Raw genomic sequence first — 11,002 nt, 5'->3', positions numbered from 1 at the left:
TTGTTCCGCTGTTACTCAGGAAATATCAAATCTTGAAAAAGATGGATATGTTCCGCTTCCTCTGAGGGAATATCAGATCTGGGAAAGTTGATTCATTGAATCAGAGTAGACTTGTTCCGTTGTCACTCAGGGAATATCAAATCTTGAAAGAGAGATCTGTTCCGCTTCCTCTGAGGGAATATCATATCTGGAAAAGTTGATTCATTGAATCAGAGTAGACTTGTTCCACTGTCACTCAGGGAATATCAAATCTTGAAAGAGAGATCTATTCTGCTTCCTCTGAGGGAATATCAGATCTGGGAAAGCTGATTCAATGAATCAGAGTAGACTTGTTCCGCTGTCACTCAGGGAATATCAAATCTTGAAAGAGAGATCTGTTCCGCTTCCTCTGAGGGAATATCATATCTGAGAAAGTTGATTTATTGAATCGAGGCAGATTTGTTCCGCTGTCACTCAAGGAATATCAAATCTTGAAAAAGAGGGATATGTTTCGCTTCCTCTGAGGGAATATCAGATCTGAATTTGCTTCACTACTCTTTTGTGAAGGCTTAAGATTGATTTGTTTCACTACTCTTTGGTGAAGGCTTAAAATTGATTTGCTTCACTACTCTTCGGTGAAGGCTTTAGATTGCCCGGAGGACTTAATCGTCATGCTCGGAAGGCTTACTGATGGATCTTCTTCACTACTCTTCCGTGAAGGCTTATGATGGATTTGCTTCACTACTCTTCCATGAAGGCTTATGATGGATCTGCTTCACCACTCTTCGGTGAAGGCTTTAGATTACCCGGAGGACTTAATCATCATGCTCGAAAGGCTTACAGATGACCCAAAGGATTTAAGCATCATGCTCGAAAGACTTACAGATGACCCGAAGGATTTAAGCATCATGCTCGAAAGACTTATAGATGACCCGAAGGATTTAAGCATCATGCTTGAAAGACTTACTGATGACCCGAAGGATTTAAGCATCATGCTCGGAAGACTTACTGATGACCCGAAGGATTTAAGCATCATGCTCGGAAGACTTACTGATGACCCAGAGGATTTAAGCATCATGCTCGGAAGACTTACTGATGACCCGAAGGATTTAAACATCATGCTCGGAAGACTTACTGATGACCCGAAGGATTTATAAATTTTGGAAATATTTTACTAGGTAAGAAATCTTTCTTACTTTTCAAAAATTTCAATTTTCAGATTTAAATGAGAAACATTTCTCTTTTTTTGATAGACATGTGAAAACATTCTTTACTTATAAAACAACTTAATGGTTGGAGAACATGTCCCACTTCAAAGTAATGCTTTCTCTGTGGATTTGACCCACCCTGTTCTTCAGGTTCGCCTCTCTAAACGTGATTTCTTGCGTTTGAGGTTTAAATTCTAGCTTCGATTTGTTGGGATTTGGATATCATGAATCTTTTTTCCCTAGAAGATCTGTAAAAACCAAATGTTTATGTGTGAAATGCGAATGCAATGCAATATGTTCTCATGCATGTGTAAATGGTGATTCAGTTTTCCTTTGACTCGAAGGTGGGGAACCATGTCTTCTTCCTCTTGATTATTCTTCTCTAGGGTTTACGCAAACATTGGCGTAGCAACTTATCATTTCAAGCTTGCATTCTTCTGAAGATCTTTTCGAACATCTTGTAGTCTTTACTTTCTGTCTTCATTTCAGATGAAGTGTTTTATCTCTCAACTTCTTTCCATGGTCAGAAATGGGACTTTGTTGCCCCATTTTGGAGACTATGTATATGAATATGCCAAACTCCGCAAAGATCAATGGGATAGCATCGTCTATTCTGATTGGACTCATGTCACAAGGAGGATCTATCCAAAATTTTCATGTCATCGTATTTAATCAGATATCAAATAAGACTTGTTTACATCATCCCATGTCGAGAGGTCTAATAACATCCCATCATTCAACCTCAGTTGGTTCCATTAGTCTCTTGCTGTTAAAAGTCTATCACCTCTTTTGTGGAAAGAAATCTTCATCGTTTCCCCTTTTTAACCTTGGGTTGTAGAAAACAACATCCACATTAGGTAATGCAACATTGGTTCAACATCATATTTACTGGTTTGTGAAATATTTGTCAACACATTCATCCTTCATGTGGCTTCTGCCCATATCTTTCAACAAGAGAAGCTCTTTGCATAGGGTTCAGTGTTTTTGTGTGGTATTACAAGGATACCAAAACTCAATGGAAATTAAAGTGGGATGTTTTGGCTCGCCAACATTAATGCATATGAAATCACAAGAGTAATGCAACTGATGATGGACAAAATGATCATATACAGTAAACTCCACTGTCACTGTTTCACCATTTTCATTCTTCATACATTTCTATCCCATTGGAACTATTTGTTCAGTTCAATGATCTTTCCATATGATAACATGGGCTTCCCAAACTGCCTCACATTAATACTTCTAACTGAAACATGCATTCTCTAGTGCCCCAACATTATCTTATACTGGTACGGGCCTTCAAAATGCCCCAACACCTCAAATTGTAAGACTCGCTCTCAATGTCTTCTTGGTCTGAATCTTGTTATCTCAACATGATGTGGGTTCAGTCATGCCCCAATATGGGTATTCTTGGATTTCTTCGAGCCCAACATATCTTAATCTTGAATGGTCTCAACCTGGTGTCACTAAAGAAGTGTTGTCAAATAGTTTGAGGGCTTTTATTTATGTTGCCATGGACGCTTAAGAAGTGATCAACCATTATAACATAATGTCTTACATTTTGTTATGAGCTAGGAAATGTGTGCCCCTTTCTTCAAATAAAGTGATTATCTTATTCTTGACTGGTCGCACTCTTACATTTTTGTTATGCACTGGGATAAATGCCCCTTTCTCATAGGGTGATCATTTTCTTGATAAATTTCTGACAATGTCACAAAGGAGTGTTACGAGCTCCATTCCTCAGTTCTTCTGATCTCTAGGATCATCCACTTTCAAGATTGTGGAATGATTCATGTTCTGTCATCGCTTATTCCTTTTATCCAATAGAGGCATAATGAGCCTCAACAACTTCAAGGATCTTTCACATTTGAAACTGTCATGTTTGAAAATATTTTCCCCCTTTCTCTTATTTTAGGGATCAAAGAATGAAAGAATTTTATAAAACATTGCCCCTTAATTCAGGCTCACAATCAAATCAAATCATAAACATGAGTTCATAGAATATCAAAAGAATCAATAGCTCTTTAATGTTTTTAGGGTTATAGCTCTTTGACAAATATCAAAATTGAGGGGTTGGTTTCAGGTTGGCTTCCTATTTTCTAAGGTTTCGACTACCAAAATGTCATTTCTTTCTTGGTCATCGTGAACATCATAACAATGCCCTTCTTTCTTGGCTTGGTATTTTAATCGGATGCGGACAAAATGATGCAACTATCATAATCAATCACTAGACTTTCTAGAACACTTCTATTTCAATTCTCTGAAATCTTCCATTTGTTCAAGCTTCGTAGACTCCTCTAACCAAGACAGTGCAGAAATATCGATCTAAAAATAGAATTTCTAAGTGCTCGTGTGAAATTGACTATAACAGGTGTTCCTTAACTCCCTTAGTCCATCTTTACCGAAACTCATTATTTATAAAATTTATTTAATTTGTCATTGTCTGGCTAGCTGAAATCAGCTTTATTGTAATTTTCCTTTATCAGGCTAGCTGAAGGGTTCATCTTATCACAAAGTCTTTGACTTGACAATCACAGTGGTGCATACACCGAATTGCCAAGTACCCGATCAAGGTCATGGCTTGAATATAATCTATTCATAAAGCCAGGGCTTTCGAGTTTCCTCTATAACCAATTGCCTTAGCAGAATAGCTCAGCTTTATTGTATACACATATAATTACATTCTGGGTATACAGATTCAATTTTTTAAGCTTGTCAAAAAGAACCTGTTATAGTCCCGGTGTTTGTTAAAGGTCAGAAAATCTCATCGTTAGAGTTCAATTCCCAAGCAACTAATCTAAACTAGACTCATCTATTCGACTATTACATCTGTAAAAATTATACTTATCATTGAACGTCATCAACAAAAGTGTGGTATAGTCAGTTTTGTAACATAATATACAATAGGTGCCCCATGTTGTCTGCTCCTGTGCATGCCTGAATACCAAGCCTATTGTTCATTCACTTATGATAAAAGAAGGTTGTATCGGTCCTTGCAATAAAAAGGTATGGTGTTCGATTGTATCTTCTGGGGATAAGGTCAAGGTCCTTGTTTTATCAGGTTTCAACCTTGTCATTTTGTCAAAGATTTATAACTCTAATCATTTAAAGAGTTTTTAATTCAGTTGATATTCAAAGAATTTTAAGATTGCAAATTTGATTCAATGCTCACCATCTTTAAAGTAACATAAATTTATTTAAATACCCTTACAAAAAAAGATGAGAAAGTACAAAAAAAAAGTTCAAACAAGATGCTACAAATGGAAAATACGATTGCGGTAGAGCACAACCTTCATTTGTTCAGCCCGAATGCCCTATTTTCCCCAAAATGATGGATGCCCAGTTGGATTAGGGTTTTTACCCTCACTTACTCCCCATTTCTCGATCATTTCTCTTGTCAGGACTCCCTTGTCAACGAGACTTTCTATCTCTTCCTTCAATGGTATGCACTTGTCAGTGTGATGGCCCAATGCCCCTAGATGAAAATCGCAAGCACTGTTTGGGTCATAGCCATAAGCGGATGGGCTAGTCTTCATTCTTAATGGCCTTGGAGTGAGGTACTGATTCTTGATTAAAGGGGATAACAAGTCGGAAATGGGCACTTGAAAAACCTTGAGGGTCGTATTTTCCCAAGACATCTTCTGCGGCCAGTCTCGGACTACCTCTCCTTTAACTTTCTTCTTGTCACTTCCTACTTCTATCTTCTTTTTTAGCGTCAGAGAGGTCTCAAGAGTTGAGTCCTTTATCTCTGTTTCACATATCTCGCTTTCCTTGATTTTATTTTTCTTCTTTTCAACACTCTCTTTGGCATGTACTTCACTTGTTTCAACCCCATTAACTTCATTATGGCGATTAACTTTCAACTGCTGAACATCCACCTCTATAACTCTATGAGCCAAAAGATCTCGAACCTGTCTCTTGAAATTGCTACAATTCTCGATGGAGTGTCCTCGGGCTCCAACATGATATTCACAAGTAACATCCTCATTATACCAACTCGGATAAGGGGGCAACAAAGGCTTGGCCAGACGTGGGACAATCAGTTGGGCTTGGAGCAACTTTGGATATATCTGGCTATATGAAAGCTCTTTTGATCCCACTTTCTCCTTGTCGTTATTATGATCATATTGAAGACCTTGTGACTGACCACTGGAACGTTCGCTTTGAAGGCTTAACGTTTGACCAACATCTTGGGAGAGACATTGATTTGCAGATCTCCCTTCATCGACAAGTTTTGAGATTCCAGGGAGCTTAGGTTTTCCATTTTCAAAGCATAACAACCCTTCCATGATGAAGTTTTGAACTTTAAATCTCAGGATCGTACAATCTTCTGTAGAGTGGCTAAACTCTTGATAATGATAACCGCATGATCTTTTGACATCTTTCCAGTCTGGACGCAAATAAGTGTTGCACCTCGTAAGAAAAGGCTTTAAGAGCCCACTTTCAATGAGAAAGGGTAACAAGTCTGAATATGAGATCAGAATCGGAATCAGAGGTGTTATCTTCTTCTTGTTTCTATTCTTTTTGGCCTTCTTTACTGGCATTTGAGCCTCCTCTATGCCTCTTTTCTTTGAGTCCGGCTCCACTTTCGTATTAGAAGTTTCACCCTTAACTTCTACTTTTTCCCAGTATGATCTCCGTAGCATCTTCTGGAATCTTACTTGATTTTTGGAGTTGACTTGAATTACCACATCCCCTAACAGGTTCTTGATCAGTTGCTATCATCACATTGGCTGCACCATTAACATTCAGATTCTCACCCGAAGTCTTCATCTGTTCTTGATCATTTGCTATCATCACATTGGTTGCACCACTAACATTCAGATTCTCACCCGAAGTCTTCATATTTTCTTGTGTAATAGGGTCATCTGATGATTTCTCCCCATATATCACTGTAATCATCATGGTCATCAACTTGGACATCTGTCTCCTAGATTCAACTTGGAACTTCCTTGCTTCAACTTGGAACTTCCTTGCTTCATCAATCATTTCTTGTTGGGTCCTTACGAGCTGTTCTTGAATTCTCTCGATCTTACTAACTCGTGCTAAGATCTCATTCATTGTTGTCTATCTTTCCAGAAACACGTCTCAGGGTAACTTCAATTTGCTTTCAGAGCTTCTGCCACATCATCCTTCACGAGTTACTCTCATATTTTCATGATTGATGCATGTAAAAATGCTTAAATTAAAGTAATGCAAATGCAAATGTGGATGTCAAATGCAAATTCAAAATGGGTGTGCAAAAATGCGATATGCAAATGCAACCCGATATTGATTCCAAAATAACTTAGTTTATAAAAAGTACTCAACAACTCACAACGTCTAAGCACTTAGGCAAAAAGATTATATCGACGTAAATACTAAACGTAGAATCTTACCCTATTCCCTAATCTCTTGAGCTCTATCATCAATTCCATGATTCGTCGTTCTTCCTCTGGATCACGAAAACTCTTAAAGCTGTCGCTTCTTCAGATAATTCGTAGACTTGACGAGAAACAACATTGGTCTGATTCATTGCTCTCTCCATTGCTTTATGTTGTCTTTGAATGGTGTCCTGAACCTGTCATAGCGCGGTTCCATGTTCTGGATTAGTCCATGGTCGACTCTCCTCTAACTGCTGAATTTGCTGATTCCATTTATGTATTGTAACTTATAGATCAAGAAGATAGCTTTTAAGGCCTCATTTTCCAGTCTGGCTATTTATTGTACGGATGAGTGGATCAACCCTGCTTCCTCTAGCTCCATTATCTTCTTTTTAACATCTCATTTTCTTTTTGAAGACGAAACTCATTGTTGTTGTAAGGGTTCTGAAAAGTCTCATCGATACTAAATAGATGTGCTTCGAGCTGCTCAATTTGTACTCACCTCTGTGCCAATTCCTAGTTAGCCTCATCTCTTTGCTCTCTCAGTCTCTGAGTATGCTGCAGGGCTCGGATAATTACCTTCTCTAGCAAAACTGATTCTTCGATAGTTACAAGGTTGTCTCTGAACCGCGTCTGCCCATACTCGGACCAAGTTTGAACACTGATTGCATTCTCAGTCCCATCGGAAGACATTTCTACCTTAAGCTCTTTTTATAATAACTAGGTAATCTGGGAATCAATATCGTTTATGATGTGATATGATATGCAAAAATGCAATAAGAGCATATAAAAGAAAATCAATGTTAGTAGAAACAAGACAAAAAGAATCAAGTTAGTTGAAATGATTAGTCAAAAAAATATAATATTAAATATGACTTAAAGTTGGACTAAAAAAATAAAGCATACAAAGAAAATTAATAATCCTAACCGCATGCGTTCTAGTTCTCCTAGGTTATCCATATGGCTCTAGCGGGGTAGGCTTACTAAATTCTCTATATGAGGCTGGGTTCTAGCAAAGGGTTCCCAAGCCATTTTTACAACCTGCTAAGGTTGCCCCCCGATTCTGGCCCATTACAGACTTGCGAATCGAGTTCAACTCAGGGGATCACACCACTAGAAGCGTACCTCGGAACTAATATCCGGATAGGCAACTTAGGGTGCTTTCCAGAGATACTTTGTCAGACCCACACAAGGAAGCCCAATGCTCCTCGTGAGGTGTGACGTTTCTCTCTGCTTAGGTAAATCGGGTTGAGCTCGAGTTAGAGCTTATGATATGCAACAGTCCTAAATATTTCACAGAAGTGTAAGCATTAACCGGAGAGAAATTTTTTTTGGCTTTTTGAAATAACATAATGAACCGTAAATTAAACAAGATCAAACTCGTAATTTCCAAATAATAAATATAGGGTAACCAACTCGTGGCTCGACTCTCAATTTGTTTTAAAAACAAAAGTCCCCAGCGGAGTCGCCAAGCTGTTGCAACCGTTTTTTGACCGGTGGGGGAAAGACCGATACCGACTTGGGGGTTTTCTCTTTGAAATGATTTTCAAAATATGAGGAGTCGCCACCAATCATTTAAGGTGAGATTAGAACACCGTGAAAACTAGGTGATTTTAATAAAATATTTTATTTTAATAAAATACCGAGTTTTGGGGTCTTCGAAAATCCAAAAATTAGGTTCGAGAGTCAGTTACGCGTGGGGAAGGATTAGCACCCCCACAAGCGCCCAAAAATTAGTACCTAGTTGATTACCCTGTATTTAAAATTAGAAATTTAGAGTTTGATCTTTATTTAATTTAAAAATCATTAACGATGCAAAGTTGAAAAGGGTATTCGTTTATCGAGACCGATAGCATTCACCCCCGAGCGTAAATGCGGGAGATCAACTATTGTGCCTAATAACCGAATATTGCCTCATTTTTAGAAAACATGATGTGGTTTTGAAAAGGATGTTGACTTATTCAAGGAATTACCAGTAGTCACCCCCTGAGCACGATCGCGGGAGATATACTATTAATTCCTTAATAAGTGAACAGTGTCTTAAATTTGTAAAAACAATGCAATCAAACAAAATTTTATTTTTCTATAAGTAAACTAAAGCCTTTTCTAACTTAAAGTTTCAAATTATGAAAATTAAAGAACCTAGATGCTCAAATCTAAAAACGTAGGCTCTAATATTAATCCTATTTGATTTTAATTTAATTTATGATCCTATAAAACAAACATCAAAGGTATTATTTTATACCAATAATCATTTAAAATACCTTCCTAATTAGTTAAGAAAATATTTCATGTTTTATTATATAAAATAATTTAACCTTAACACATAATAAATTTAATGATTAAATCAAGAAAATATAAAAATTCAAAGTCACTATTGCGATGTTTTTCTTAATATATATATATATATATATATATATATACCTTTTTAAAAAAATAAAGTAAAAAAAAAATAATAAAATACCAAACATATTAAAATATTTAATAAAGTATCATGATGTATACATGCAACATGAATAGCTTTGTATTTAAAGTGAGAAATAATAAATGTAAATTATAGGATGCATAGTCATATACATGAAAAGTATAAAACACATTAACCATATGAACAAATTAATTGAAAATTATCAACTAAATTTATTGCATAATACATGCACATATATATATATATATATAAATGAGACAAACATATAAACAAATTACACCCAAAAGTCAAACAAGTTGATGCCTATATTAAAGTTATAGTAAATTATAATAAGGGAAACAAAATTATGGGTCACAATCAAATTAAAAATATATATTTTGTAAACATGAAAACAACTTATGAATCACGTGAAAGTGTAAACATATTGAAATTAATCTTCATATATTACAATAAAACATAATATAAAATAAAGTGGGTCATATATACATGTACGCATAGCACTCACACATGAAAAACAATTGATTTATATGGGTTTTAAAGGAGGGAAACAATGATTAAAATAAGGAAACAGAAAGTTAGGGGCCCTAGAACCTAATTTACCATTCACTTCAATGACTAAAATTTAAATTACCCTAAAAATGTAATATAAATCCTACTTTTACACTTAACCTAGACTAAGCAAGCCCCAGCCATTTCTATTCTTCATCCCCCATCTCTAACTCTTCTTTTGTTTTCACAATTGGCCGAATAAATCCAGAGCCATACGCCTATCTTTCCCATGCTCCGGTCACTCAAACAGAAAGTTACATAACTCTCTGTGCCGACCACCTAGCCTCTCAACCACGAGGACAACCACTCCGACAGTAAGAGATCGCAACAATAAGGTAAGAAACTAAAACTTGCTTATTTCCATTTTTTATTTTCGAAATCTCAATAAATGATAACTAAACCGAAAAAGAAAACATGCAAGGATGCAAAACAACTTACTACGATCTCACCCAACTTCGGCGACAGATGTTCCGACAACGACGAGACAATAAGCGAGGAAGGTAACAAAACGAATTTTTTTCTTATCTTTTATAATTTCTATTTCATTCGTAACCAAAAAACTAAAATAGTTCTTGAAAGATGACTAAATGCTTCTGAAATTTGCATTATGTATTTGTTTCTAAAAAACGGGTAGAACCCACTGTAACATCGCTTTGTTCATTACAACGAATCCCTCTTGTCTGTTGAAGAACCAAACTTACAAACTGTTTTCACTCCGTTTTTTATCGTTATTGATCCCCCAATTTGTTTCCCAATTAATGGTTGATAGAGTTAATCATCCCCTATTTATGTTTTCTTTGATTCGAATGGTTCCCGTGTTTTCCCCCCAATTTACAATTTTTTCCCCTCAAAAATCTAAATTTCTCCTTTTGTTCTTCGATCCCCCTCCTGGTATGCGAATCTGCTTCCCAATTTTATCTCCTATTCTTCACCGAATCTTCTTGTCATCTTCTGTTAATTTCCTTGTGTTTGGTGAAATTTTGATTGGAGCAGGTAAAGTGATTAATTATTTGCTGACTTTGGAGATATTTTAATATGGATTTGTTGTAGGTTTCATGTGGGCAGCTCGGTTGGGGGTGCTGAAAGGGCGTGCACGAGTTGCTGCTAGGTTGAAGTGATCCACGTGGGAGGCATGGGTGACTGTGTGGAGTTGTTGCCACCGGGTCGGATCTTGTAACGGGTCTGGATCCGAGTCATGTAACCTGTAAAAAAATAGTTATATTAATAATAATAATAATAATAATATATAATAATATTAAAAGACGAGACGAAAAATAAGTGTCGACAAATATTATATTATACTTTTATTATAGAATATAGAAATTATTCTATATTTGTCAAAAAAAGTATTCTAGATTAATTCAAAAGACATTATATCCTTTAAAATGAAAATAATATTTTTATCACTATATCAAAAATCATATTATATAACTCTACATAATTTTCGTAAGTTTTCACTAAATATAAAGTGCATGGGA

General features: G+C 36.2%; 1 long non-coding RNA gene across 1 annotated transcript; it reads left to right on the top strand.

Annotated features, from left to right (window-relative positions):
* The first annotated feature begins 9,643 nt into the window (after positions 1 to 9,643).
* Positions 9,644 to 10,787, top strand: LOC120173393. The gene is made up of 3 exons (XR_005521055.1): positions 9,644 to 9,859; positions 9,946 to 10,024; positions 10,575 to 10,787. It is a non-coding gene; the product is annotated as an uncharacterized LOC120173393 (long non-coding RNA).
* The last annotated feature ends 215 nt before the right edge of the window (positions 10,788 to 11,002 follow it).

Source organism: Hibiscus syriacus, unplaced genomic scaffold (genome assembly GCF_006381635.1).
Source record: "Hibiscus syriacus cultivar Baekdansim isolate YM2019G1 unplaced genomic scaffold, ASM638163v2 tig00111947_pilon, whole genome shotgun sequence".
In the NCBI taxonomy this organism is placed as follows: Eukaryota; Viridiplantae; Streptophyta; class Magnoliopsida; order Malvales; family Malvaceae; genus Hibiscus; species Hibiscus syriacus.
The sequence above is the reverse complement of the archived record's forward strand: the minus strand, read 5'-3'. Positions and strand labels throughout refer to the sequence as shown.